Raw genomic sequence first — 11,536 nt, forward strand, 5'->3', positions numbered from 1 at the left:
GGGCCTAACCCGCACTTGGTTTAGGTTTAATTAGAGGCTTGGTTTATTCAATTTGGGTTGACCAACATAGAAAAAGAAAGACTTGACCTAGGTCTACTCAAAGCTTTGGATATGGTCTATCGGTGACTTAGATCAATCAATATATCTAGTCAAAGAATCAAGTAGAGAGAGAAAACGATGGTTTTTCTTTTTTAATTCATTACAAATAGGGGAAATTGGGAAGAAAATAGAAGAAATAAGAAGAAGGAGGTGGAAACAAAGAGGAGGAAGAGAGGGGAAAGAAGGAAGAAAGGAGAGGAGACTAGGCAGCGGGGCTATCGGAGATCCGATAGCATGGTACTAGAGAGTCGATGGCGATGGTGGCCACTATGACAACAACCAACAGAAATAGATAGAACAAAAGGAAAAGAAGAAAAAAAACTTAGAGCAATGGCATAGCTCATTTCGGGCCCACAAGGAGGAGATAAGAAGAGTGAGGCAGAGCCGTGCGGGTCACCAACATGGTAGTTGCGGCCGGTGTTGTGCAACAGCGCCTTTGCCGCATGCACAACAAATAAGGCAAGGGAGAAGGGAAAGGGGCAATGCCCCTAACTTCCATGGTTGCAGCTACTTTGGCCCGAAAGAGAATGGGGGTGGGGGCCTCCCTGGTGGTGGCAAAGGCTGATGAGTCTCAATCGGTGGGAATGGGTTCTAGTGAAAATAAAGCCGATAAATCTTGGAATAGGGGGCAGCAGGAAAACTAAAAATCTATAGAGAGAAAGAAGGAGGTTTTGGGGTAGCAAAGATTGGCTTTGGCAGCATGGCGGCCGCCGAAGATAAGGAGGAAGGGAGGGAGCTCGGTGGTGATCCGTCACAAGGGATGAGAGGGGAATTTTTTTAAAAAAAGATAAGGATGGCCCAACAAAAGTTACCCAGTCATTCGACGGTTGCAGTAGCCGTTCGAACTACCCAGTCATTCGTCGGTTGCAGTAGTTGTTCGAACGACCCCGCAAAGTCGTCACCAACCATGACTCCACGACCTTATCCACTCAACTGCCAGTGGATCGGGTAGGGGAACATGATTCCTTTGTTTTGATCCCCCTCCCTCCCCCCTGCCCCTTTTCTTATTTTTTTGATTTTTTGGGATTAAAGTCGGTGGGCATTGCCCACGCACCCAATTGGGCCGATTCTCGCAAGGCATTTGTTCAGTTAGCTAATATTCTTCACACCTGGTCCTCCCAAATGTTTCGGTCTATACACACTTGTTCTCAGCTGATTAGATAGTGTCCTCCACAGCATAGTTCACTGCCCCTCCAAAGAAATACTTCGCCTTGTCCATTCAATCCTTTCCACTATGCTACTTGGTAGCTATGTGATCGACATCCAACACATGGGTATTGCACCCAAAATAGCATTAAGCAATGTTAGTCTTCCTGTTAAGGATAGTACTTTACCTTTCCATGAGGCAAGCTTCCTTTCTGGAAATCGCCAGTCCGATACCCTTAACTTCTTATGACGGAGAGGCAGTTCCAGGTATTTAACAGGTAGCTAAGCTTCAGCACATCCTAAAAGTGTTGGAAAGGAGGGACACAAGCAATCTTTCATGCTAATGCTTATGATTGAACTCTTGTCAAAGTTAACCTTGAGACCTGTGGCAAGCTCAAAGGAGTAGATTATAAACTTGAGATTCCTAATGTGCTACTTCTTTGCATCGCTGAATATCAATGTGTTGTTTACAAATTGTAGACAACGGATCTTTCTGAAAATCTGTTGGGGACCCAAACCTACCACTACAGCAAAAATGGATTTCCCTGACTCTTAGTTTCCGACGCAAGAAAGAAGCATCGGCCATTTGGTCATTGCGCCAAAATTTGCTGATGCTTCTTAGTAGTGTCAGAAAAAATCTAGATTAGACGATGCTTATGAGTAAAAGCATCGTCAGAAGCCCACCCACCATGCGTTAACGTGATGCTTTAAAAGCATCGTCGGAGGCCTCATCCTCCCCGGTCTAGTTTTTTCCCAAGACAACGCTTCACAAAGTATCGTCGGAGGCCTCATAACTAAGGCGATGCTTTAGAAAGTGTCGTCGGAGGCCAATCACATCCCCCCACCCCATAAATCCCAACCCCCCATTCCATGTCTTCTTCTGCAAGGCCCCATCTTGTCTGTCTAGGGTTTCAACGAGCCAGGAAGCCCTCTTCTCCAGCCGCGATGAGATCAACAATCTACTCTGCCATCACTCTTCGATCCGCTTCCCATGTCCAGATCCGTATCTTTTGCATACCCTAAATCCCTAATGCTGCCTCTGGTTTTTCGTCTTGTGCAGCCCTCCTCGTCCCCCCACCCAACCCCCTCCCCCCTCCAAAACAAAATCCCTAACCCCTTGTAACCCAGCCACCATCATCCCAACCGCCTTTCCATGTCTTCTTCTACGAGCCGTCTAGGGTTTCAATAAGCCATGAAGCCCTCTTCTCCAGCCGCGATGAGATCACTGATCTACTCTGCCATCACTCTTCGATCTGCTTCCCATGTCAAGGTCTGTATCTTTTGCGTCTCGTATATGTTTCTTTTATGATCTTTGATTGGTTTTCGTAGATATCGGTGAGAAGGTTGCATTTCTCCAATACTATGTTCGTTCTTGATGTAAAAACTGTTAATTTTTTCATGTATGTAGTCATCTCAATTTGGAGTTGTTAGATGGAGATGCAATCTCAGACATTTTTTCCTTTCCGTCGCGGCCATGGATGAGGTTCTTGCCATTTTCTTGATACTTTTGTGATGTTTTCCTTTTCTATTTGGTTTCATCTTTCTTGAATCTTTCTTGAAGTGTTGGCATTCTCTATATTTAGGTCGTTAGATTGTTGTTTTTTGGTGGTAGAATTGCTATGGAAAGTATTTGAATTGTTTGAAAGGTCTTACTTAGTGCTGTTAGATTCGCAGGATGCTTTGAAAAGGAGTGTTCTAGACTTGTTGACAAGCAAAGGCAAGAAGACAAAGCTTCAGCTTAGGATTCAGGTTTTGCATGTGGCTTTTATGCTTGCTTTACGTGGGAAAAGCAGAGAGGAGATATTGCTGACATAGCCAAGTTTGGTAGATTCAGAAGTCTCGGAGTCTAGAGAAGAATGGAGGCATTTCCAATCTGAGATTAAAGAGATTGGAACTGAGATAGAAGTTGTAATCTTTGAAGAGATTAGAGTTTTAAAATTTTTAAAATAATTTTTTTTACAAAAAAATAACTCTAACAACGCTTTAAAGCGTCGTTAAAATCAGGAGTCATCGCTAATTAGCGATGCTTAAAAGTGTCGGCAATTTAATTTTTCACTCTTACATAGTCGACGCTTTTGCGACACTTTTGAAGCAAATTACCGACACTTATAAGTGTCGGTAAAGATCTTAAAAAGCGTAGGCTAGCTATGCTTCTTTTTCTTGTAGTTACTATCAGATCATTTGCTGCCGTCGTGTGCAAAACCATATTGAGAACATCAGTTACCAATATAAAGAGTATGGGGATAGAGGATCACCCCGTTTTTTGCTTTAATCTAGGTGGTTTGCTCTCTATTAATAATCAGTGCAATTTTGCTACCCTGCAGAATATTTAAGATCCAGGTGCACCATTTTTTTTCTGAAGCCTTGAGCCTCGAGGAGTGTAAGAAGAAAGCTCCAACTAATGTGATCATAGGCGTTCTCCAAATCCAGCTTGATGACAGTCCTTTGTGTGAGTTTTTTGCAATATATGATGATTTCTGCTGCACACAAAAAGTTATCTCCAAGTTGCCTTCCCTTCATAAAAGCAGACTATGACCGGGAAACAAGCTCATCAATGTTTTTTGCGAGACGGTTACGCAGCATCTTGGTGAACTTTTTTATGACTCCATTGACTAAGCTTATCGATCTGTAATCGCATGGCCGCACACACTTCTCCTTCTTGGGTATTAGAGGGATGAATGAATAGTTCAGACAGGATAACGTTGTAGTACCGTTGAAAATGGCCTCGAAGACCTTGCACATATCCTCTTTAATTAATGCCCAATACCTCTGATAGAAAGATCTAGGGAAGCCATTAGGCCTTTGTGCCTTATCGCCTGTCAGACTGAAAGTGGCCTCCTTGATCCTCTTCAGTGAAAGGCCTTTCTAGTTCGGAGAGGTCAATCTGGTTTCGACCGTAGAGCATTTCCCAATCCATTTCTATTCCTTCCTGCACATTTTGCGCATCACTATAAAACTCTTTAAAGGCTCTCTCAATTACAACCGGATCATTCACTTCTTTGCCCAAGTACTCCATCCTGCAAATGTCATTCTTTCTCCTCCTCGTGCTTGCTTGATTATGGAAAAACCTTGTGTTACGATCCCCATGTTTCAGCCACTGAATCCGAGATCGCTGCCTCCATAGAATCTCTTCTTGGTTCAAGATCACTTCTAAGCTCTCTTAAAGGTGCCTTCTCTCGTCTCTCTCCCCCGAGGATAGGTTGCGTTTTTCCTTCTGATCGTCCCACCAGTCCACTTTTCTCTTAATTTCATTCTTTCTGGGTTCCAGGCCTTTAGCTTGGATATGAGGAAGGCAAGTTTTTGATCTATATTTGCTGCCGCATCCTTAGATGAAGGTGCAACGGTCCACCACTCCCTGATCATGTCATCAAAGATTGGGGTGGTATACTAGAAATTTTCAAACCTGAACAGCTTTTCGTTGGGTTTCCGTGCTCTATTTTCCAGAAGGATTGGACAATCGCCCGAAGTCATCTTCGGTAGGGGCGAGAGCAAGCAGCATGGAAATTCCAAGACCCAGTCCGTCGAAGCCAGACACCGATCAAGCTTTGCTAAGGATGGATCCTCCTGTGGTTTGATGATGTGAAACGCCTGTGGGAAAGCTTTAGTTCAGTTGCACTTGATCAATAAAGGCATTAAACTCCCTTGAGGCCGACGGACAGTTGGTAGAGCTTTTCCTCTCATCCGGATATCGGGTGAGATTGAAATCTCCGAGTGGGACCGATGGCCCTGACCACGCCTCTCTTTCATGGAAGCAAGCTCTTCCAGGAAAGACTTTCCAAGTGATGAATCAACTGGCCCATATACGTCTGTAAGAAACCAACTAACTGCGTTCGCGGACGATGAGAGAGAGTGAGCCGAGCTGAGTGAAAATCGACCTCTTTGAATCAGCCTTCCATTAACCTCCACTAAGTTCCAAGACTTGATCAAACCTCCCGCTGACCCAACGGCATTAAGAGTTTTCCATTTGTCCACCCTTCGGCCACACGACGAGAGAATAAGATTTTGGCTTATCGAGTCTAACTTTGTCGCCTGGAAGCAAACAAGGTTGCATGTTGATTGGAAAACTACGTCCCTTACCACTCTCCTCTTGGCAGGCCCTCCTAGGCCCCTTATATTCTCCTAAACAAAATCGTTAGATCTATTCAGAGTGCAGCCTAAATAAACTCACTTCCCAGGGGTAGGCAGGATACAGACAAGTGTAGGCCCGTGCTATGCCTTTAATCACACAAACTGTAAAATTGGTATTTTCACAAAGTTTGTTAGCATAATTTTAGAAATTATGTAACAAATTGCATCATCCATAATATTTTTCTTTATTAGTGTGATCATATATCACCCTATATTATTTTTCTGATATGGAGTCTATATACGAGTATATGTAATCCATAAGATGTACCGAATATAATGGAAATAAAATCACTTTTCTTTCTCTTTTTCTCTTGTTTCCTCTTCTCCAGCAAATATTTTAACATGGTATCAGAACTACTAAGGACCTAAGCTGTTGCCACCATCTCTTCCACCTTTGCTGTGGCCATCATTGCTATGTCTAGAAACTTTAAAAACCCTTATGTCGATCTATCGATCTCTATTTCTGGGTGAATCAATACCCAAAGATCCTCCATTTTTCGGTGGATCTGCAGATCCTTTGTTTTCCCGTAGATCCTCTATTTCTTATTGAATTAATATTTAAAGATCTTATATTTCTTAGTAGATCTACATATCCTATATTTTCAGTAGATAAATATCTGAAGATCCTTAATTTTCTGATTGATCCACAACTCCTCTCTACCACTTTTCTCCTTAGCTTCAAATTTTCGATTGTCATTCCTCACCGTCGCTTGGCCCTTTTCTCTCCATCTCTAGTTTAGTTTATTGTCTTCGGCTCCTTCACCATCCAGTTCAAAGTTTCTTGCTCGTCTTCCATGGTGCCTCCATCTACGAGATTTGTTGACCTTTGGTTGCCTTATCTCTGAGCTCTATCCTCGCTACAATTGCCATCTTCTATGTGTCTTCTCGTTGCCACATCATCAAACAAGTCAATCAGCCACATCAGCAAGCATGTCAGTCTGTCATATCAATCAGACACATTGACAGACTCCAGTTTGCTATATTAGTTAGTCATGTTAGTGGACACATTAGTCTACCGCATCAGTTAGCTACGTCAGTATTGCCTGTAATAACCCCAAAATTTTTTTTATATAAAAAGGGATAGAATAGTCCTTTAAAATTGATATAAGGGGTAAAATGGGAAGGAATCAAAAGTTAATGGCATAACTGTAGATCCGTTAAAGTGGCAGGGGCAAATTGGGAATTAATAATATTAAAAATGGGTGAATAGTGTTTTGATGTGATTTAATTGGAGGGTTTGAGCTACGGAATGAAGCAGAGAAAGAAAGAGGGAGGGGGTTCACAGACGGCAACAGAGAGGAAGAAAAAGAAGGAGAGGAAATGAAAGGAAGAAAGGAAGAGGAAGAAGAAGAAGAAAAAGAAAAGGAAGGAGATCCCGGTTGCGCTGCCAGCTGAAGGGAAAAACATAGATCTCCTTCCCCTCTACGCAAGGACCTCGATTTCCAAAAAGAAAAAGGTAAATATCCATCTCTATCTAGTCTTTTGATGACATTAGGCTATACAAAGGGTGGATATAGTCTAGTGGGGTCGGATAAGGGTTGTAGAGGTGGTTAAAAGAAGAAGAATCGGATTTTGACAAATTTTTCCGGCACTACGGAAAAACTGTGTCGAAGTCCCAACTTCGGCAAATTATCTAGGGGGTCAAACGGCCTCCGATGATGATGCATGTCATCTCTTTGGAATCCTCTGTGAGTGTAGAATGTTAGGTAAAAATTTCATCGAATTTGGAGTCCTGAAAGTGGATCAAAACCGGGATGAAGTAACCCACTGTCAGTTCGGGTTACTGTTCATCCGGGTGGAAAATAGGGGATTTCATGCTATAATAGAGTATTAAGCCTAGATCAAGCTAAAAGGGACCTTGTACTCATGCAAAGGAGTCCCTAATACACATAAATGGTGAGTTAATTAATTAAAAAGAAAAAAAAGAAGAAAAGAAAAGATTTAGAGAACAGGGGAGTTGAATCAATTAAAGTTTCCTATGTTATAATTGGCACGTAGATTATAGCCCTTGATACAAGACTAAATGTATTGTAAATGCATGTCACAGTTGGGCAAGAAGCTAGGGAACAAGAGGAAGAAGTTTTCCACTGCCTGCTGTAGATTTTTGGAGGCGTATCAGGGCTGTGCCAGATTGACAGGTGAGTGGGAGTCATGTACTTTGCACCATGAGCATCCTTAATTCATTTTCATAAATGTCGCCAGGTGTGAATTGATTCCACCTGAGCCTATTGATTAATTGTTGTTGTAGATTTCTCTATATTTTGATTCTCCATGCTTGATTATTCTGTACATGCATTTGAGGGAACATTGAGAGGAAATATGAGGGGTTGATGAGTAATCAAATTGATTCCGAATTGTGAAATGATTTCTTTTGTAAATTGATTTCATTTCCTCCATTTCAAAGACTTGTGAGTGGTAGCCTTGATTATACTCTTTTATGAGTAGTTAAATTTGATCTGAATTGTGAAATGACTTTTTTTGTAAATTGATTTCATTTCCTCTATTTTAAAGACTTGTAGAGCCCTTCTCATGGTATATTGAGTTGCATTGTACTCCCGTGATTCCTCACTCCCAACCCTGATGTTAGTTATAATTGGGTCGTGGCCGAGTGAGTGGTAGTCTTGATTATGCTCCTTTTTAGTAGAGTATTGGGAGGGTGCATTATGGCATTTATGCATGGCTTGGCAGTATCTGCAGGACACCTATAGTCGATGGGGTTGAATATCGGCCTTTGTGCACATAGTAGCCTTCTGGGTGGGCGGAGCCCAGTCCCTTCCTAGGGGGGACACGGCCCTAGGCGTAGGATCGGCCGGTCCTACGACTTATATTCTGCTTGCCGCCGGGCATAGTAAGACCCCGCGAGGTGCAGTATGGCTTTCCGCGGATGTAGAATTCCCGCGAGGTGCCGTTTAGTATGTAGATGTGAGATGGATTTCTGTTCTGGATACTGGCCAGCATTTATATGATCAGTGTGGTGTCTTATCCTGCATATGCATGTGACAGTAGGGAGTTGTTGCTGGTTCGCCTGGGGCGTAAAACCCACCTTCCGACAGCTGTCTAGTGATGATTTACATATTGGTGTGGTGTCATATTCGATGTATGCATATGGCAGTAGGGAGTTGTTGCTGGTTCGCCTGGGGCGTAAAACCCACCTCCCGATAGCTGTCTAGTGATGATTTCAGCATATTGACACCTGATTTGTATGTTCCAGCATTATGATCTGTTGAGCATATTCATGAGTAGCATATATGTTTACTTGATTATTCCATATATGCTTCAGATGAGTTGATATTGATTGTGGTGATATTGATGATTTACTCCATATTCTCTATGTTGAGATCATGTTCATCTTGTTATTGATCTTGAGATTTCATCTCGAGCCATGATTATATCTTGTCTCATGTGCATAGTACTCTCTACTCCACTCACTGAGTATTTATATACTCACTCCCCAGTTTGGTATTTTTGATTGCAGGGCAGGTATTGTATAGAGAGGAGCAGGATTAGTGGTTGCCTGCTAGCTGTGCCGCTCCATAGTATAGTATAATGTAGATAGAGGTTTATCCCCTTTTGGTGTATTATAAACCTTCTATTATATATAGTGCATAGTTACAGTCATAGATCCTGTTGTGGATATGGGTTTGACCATGGATGGATTAGGAAGCAGGTATATATATGTGTGCAGATCAGTTGTGTGCCTGTGATAATGTATTGCTATATATTGTCCAGGTTTATATGTGACAGATTATGTGATTGCTGCTCTGACAGGTAGTGTGTTGTATGTATTGAGATAATCCTGACAGGTCACTATAGGAAAAGTGATCATTTTGTGCATGCATCATGCCAAATTTTTCAAGATTTATTGATGATTGATAGGTAGTAGGGTTCTACGCGGTGGCTGGTGGCCTTATGCCTACCCGCACCCTAGGACCGTCGCGGCGGCCCGCCGGGAACGGGGCGGGGGTCGTGACAAAGCTTGGTATCAGAGCAAAGGTTAAACAAGAGTCCTGTCAGAGCAATAGGATGAGTCAGGATTAAGTATAGGATTATACTATGGAGCATAGGATTTTTCTGTATGTTATTTTATGAGTCATTTACAACTCAGTAAAATATATCATGACTCAGTGTGTAACGACCATCCTCTCTTTTTGACTTTTTTAGAGAGATATAAAGAATACCTCCAAGGAGAGGACCTGCTCGTCCTGGAAGGAGGATGGAGCCAGATATAGCATTGGATGCGGGTTTGCACATGTCGAGCCCCAAAGAGAAAAACCTCCTCCTACTGATAGACGGAGGGTTGATGATCAAGGAGATGTAGGAAGTAGAGATGCATTGATGGAACAGTTACTGGCGGAGAATCAGGCTCTGAGGGAGCAGATTGCTCGGGGGAAATCTCCTGCCCCGTCAGTAGTATCCATCCCACCTCCTGTACCTGTGCCAAGAAGTTTGGCCAGGCGGGCTCTAGATGATGAGGGGATTACTGTACAAGAATTTCTGAGGCTTAGAACCCCGGAGTTTAAGGGGGAAGAAGGTGAAGATCCTCAGAGATTTCTGGAGGAGACTGAAAAGATGATACGGAGACTGCCCTGTTCTGATGCAAGGGCAATAGAACTTGTAGGGCTCACAATGAAAAAAGATGCCTAGAACTGGTACCAGAGACAAGTGGAGGACAGATTGTACAACAGGAATCCTCCAACCTGGGAAGAGTTCAGGCAAGCAGTGATGGATGAGTTTTTGTCTCCAGTTGAGAGGCAGAATGAGGCTCTTCAGTTTGAGAGGCTGAAGCAGATGCCCGGAATGAGCGTATCTGAGTACGCTCGTGAGTTCACTAGATTGGGGAAGTATGCTCCTTACATCATCCCTACTGAAGCTGCCAGGATAGAAAGGTTCAGACAAGGTCTGATTTCCCCGCTTTATAATGCAGTACTGGCAGTAGAGGTCCCCACCTTGTCTAGGCTGATAGATAAAGCAAAATAGTGGGAGACCAGAAACAAAGAGGAAAGAGCTGAAAGAGAACAGAGGAAAATGAGTGTGGGGAAGGAGCAAAGCAGTAGAGGTAGATCTGAGGGAGTAAATCTCTCGGAGGGCCCGACGAAGCAGTCTGTACGCTCAGCTCCACCTGCCCCACGTAAGAGAAAATGGAGGGAAAGAGATCAATCACAAGATACTTTTCTACCATCAGTACCTCGTCCTCCAGTCACTATGGCCATAACTGAATCTAGGTTCCAATTATGGCCAGTATGTGGCATATGTGGCAAGCAGCACCCTGGCAGATGCAGAATGGGTCAGGAAGTGTGCTACAGATGTGGACAGCCGGGTCATTTTGCCAGAGAATGCCTGCAGGGTGCCACCCAGCAATTTGTGCCTTTGGCATCCTACCCTTCTGTGTAGATGGACAGGCCTAGTAGTAGGGGGCCTGTAGGCAGAGGCAGAGGTCAGACACTAGCGTCACAGCAGAGTGTTGGACCATCTCAGCCATTAGCTCCAGTAGGTAGAGGGCAAGGAAGGGTGTTCACGGTAAATCCACAAGAGGCACAGGCATTAAATGTAGCTGTGACAGGTATGCTCCTCATTGATAAGATTAAAGCTAGAGTGTTATTTAATTCTGGAGCTACCCATTCATTTGTGTCCCCTTATTTTGCTAAAAAGTTAGCTAAGGATAAGATATTGATGCATATTCCCTTAGCTATTAATACACCTGTAGGGGATAGTATAGAAGCGAAGTATGTATATCCTACCTATATGGTAGAGATAGAAGGTAAAACACTCCTAATTTATTTGATTCCCAATACCACACCGAGCAGAATATGAAGACCAGATACACTCACCCCTTTGAGTAATCAGGTAATTTACTCTTTTAAATTCGAGGACGAATTTTATATAAGGAGGGGAGGATGTAATAACCCCAAAATTTTTTTTATATAAAAAGGGATAGAATAGTCCTTTAAAATTGATATAAGGGGTAAAATGGGAAGGAATCAAAAGTTAATGGCATAACTGTAGATCCGTTGAAGTGGCAGGGGCAAATTGGGAATTTAATAATATTAAAAATGGGTGAATAGTGTTTTGATGTGATTTAATTGGAGGGTTTGAGCTACGGAATGAAGCAGAGAAAGAAAGAGGGAGGGGGTTCACAGACGGCAACAGAGAGGAAGAAAAAGAA

At 42.9% G+C, this 11,536-nt stretch overlaps 1 long non-coding RNA gene across 1 annotated transcript; it reads left to right on the plus strand.

The window, feature by feature from the left end:
* The first annotated feature begins 1,224 nt into the window (after positions 1-1,224).
* On the plus strand, positions 1,225-5,676 carry LOC149751539 (uncharacterized). The gene is made up of 3 exons (XR_016398060.1): positions 1,225-2,515; positions 2,654-2,728; positions 2,920-5,676. It is a non-coding gene; the product is annotated as an uncharacterized LOC149751539 (long non-coding RNA).
* Positions 5,677-11,536: the final 5,860 nt, after the last annotated feature.

The sequence above is a fragment of the Phoenix dactylifera genome, chromosome 12 (genome assembly GCF_051530095.1).
Source record: "Phoenix dactylifera cultivar Ajwa chromosome 12, Ajwa_hap1_PhDact_Kaust_v1.1, whole genome shotgun sequence".
In the NCBI taxonomy this organism is placed as follows: domain Eukaryota; kingdom Viridiplantae; phylum Streptophyta; class Magnoliopsida; order Arecales; family Arecaceae; genus Phoenix; species Phoenix dactylifera.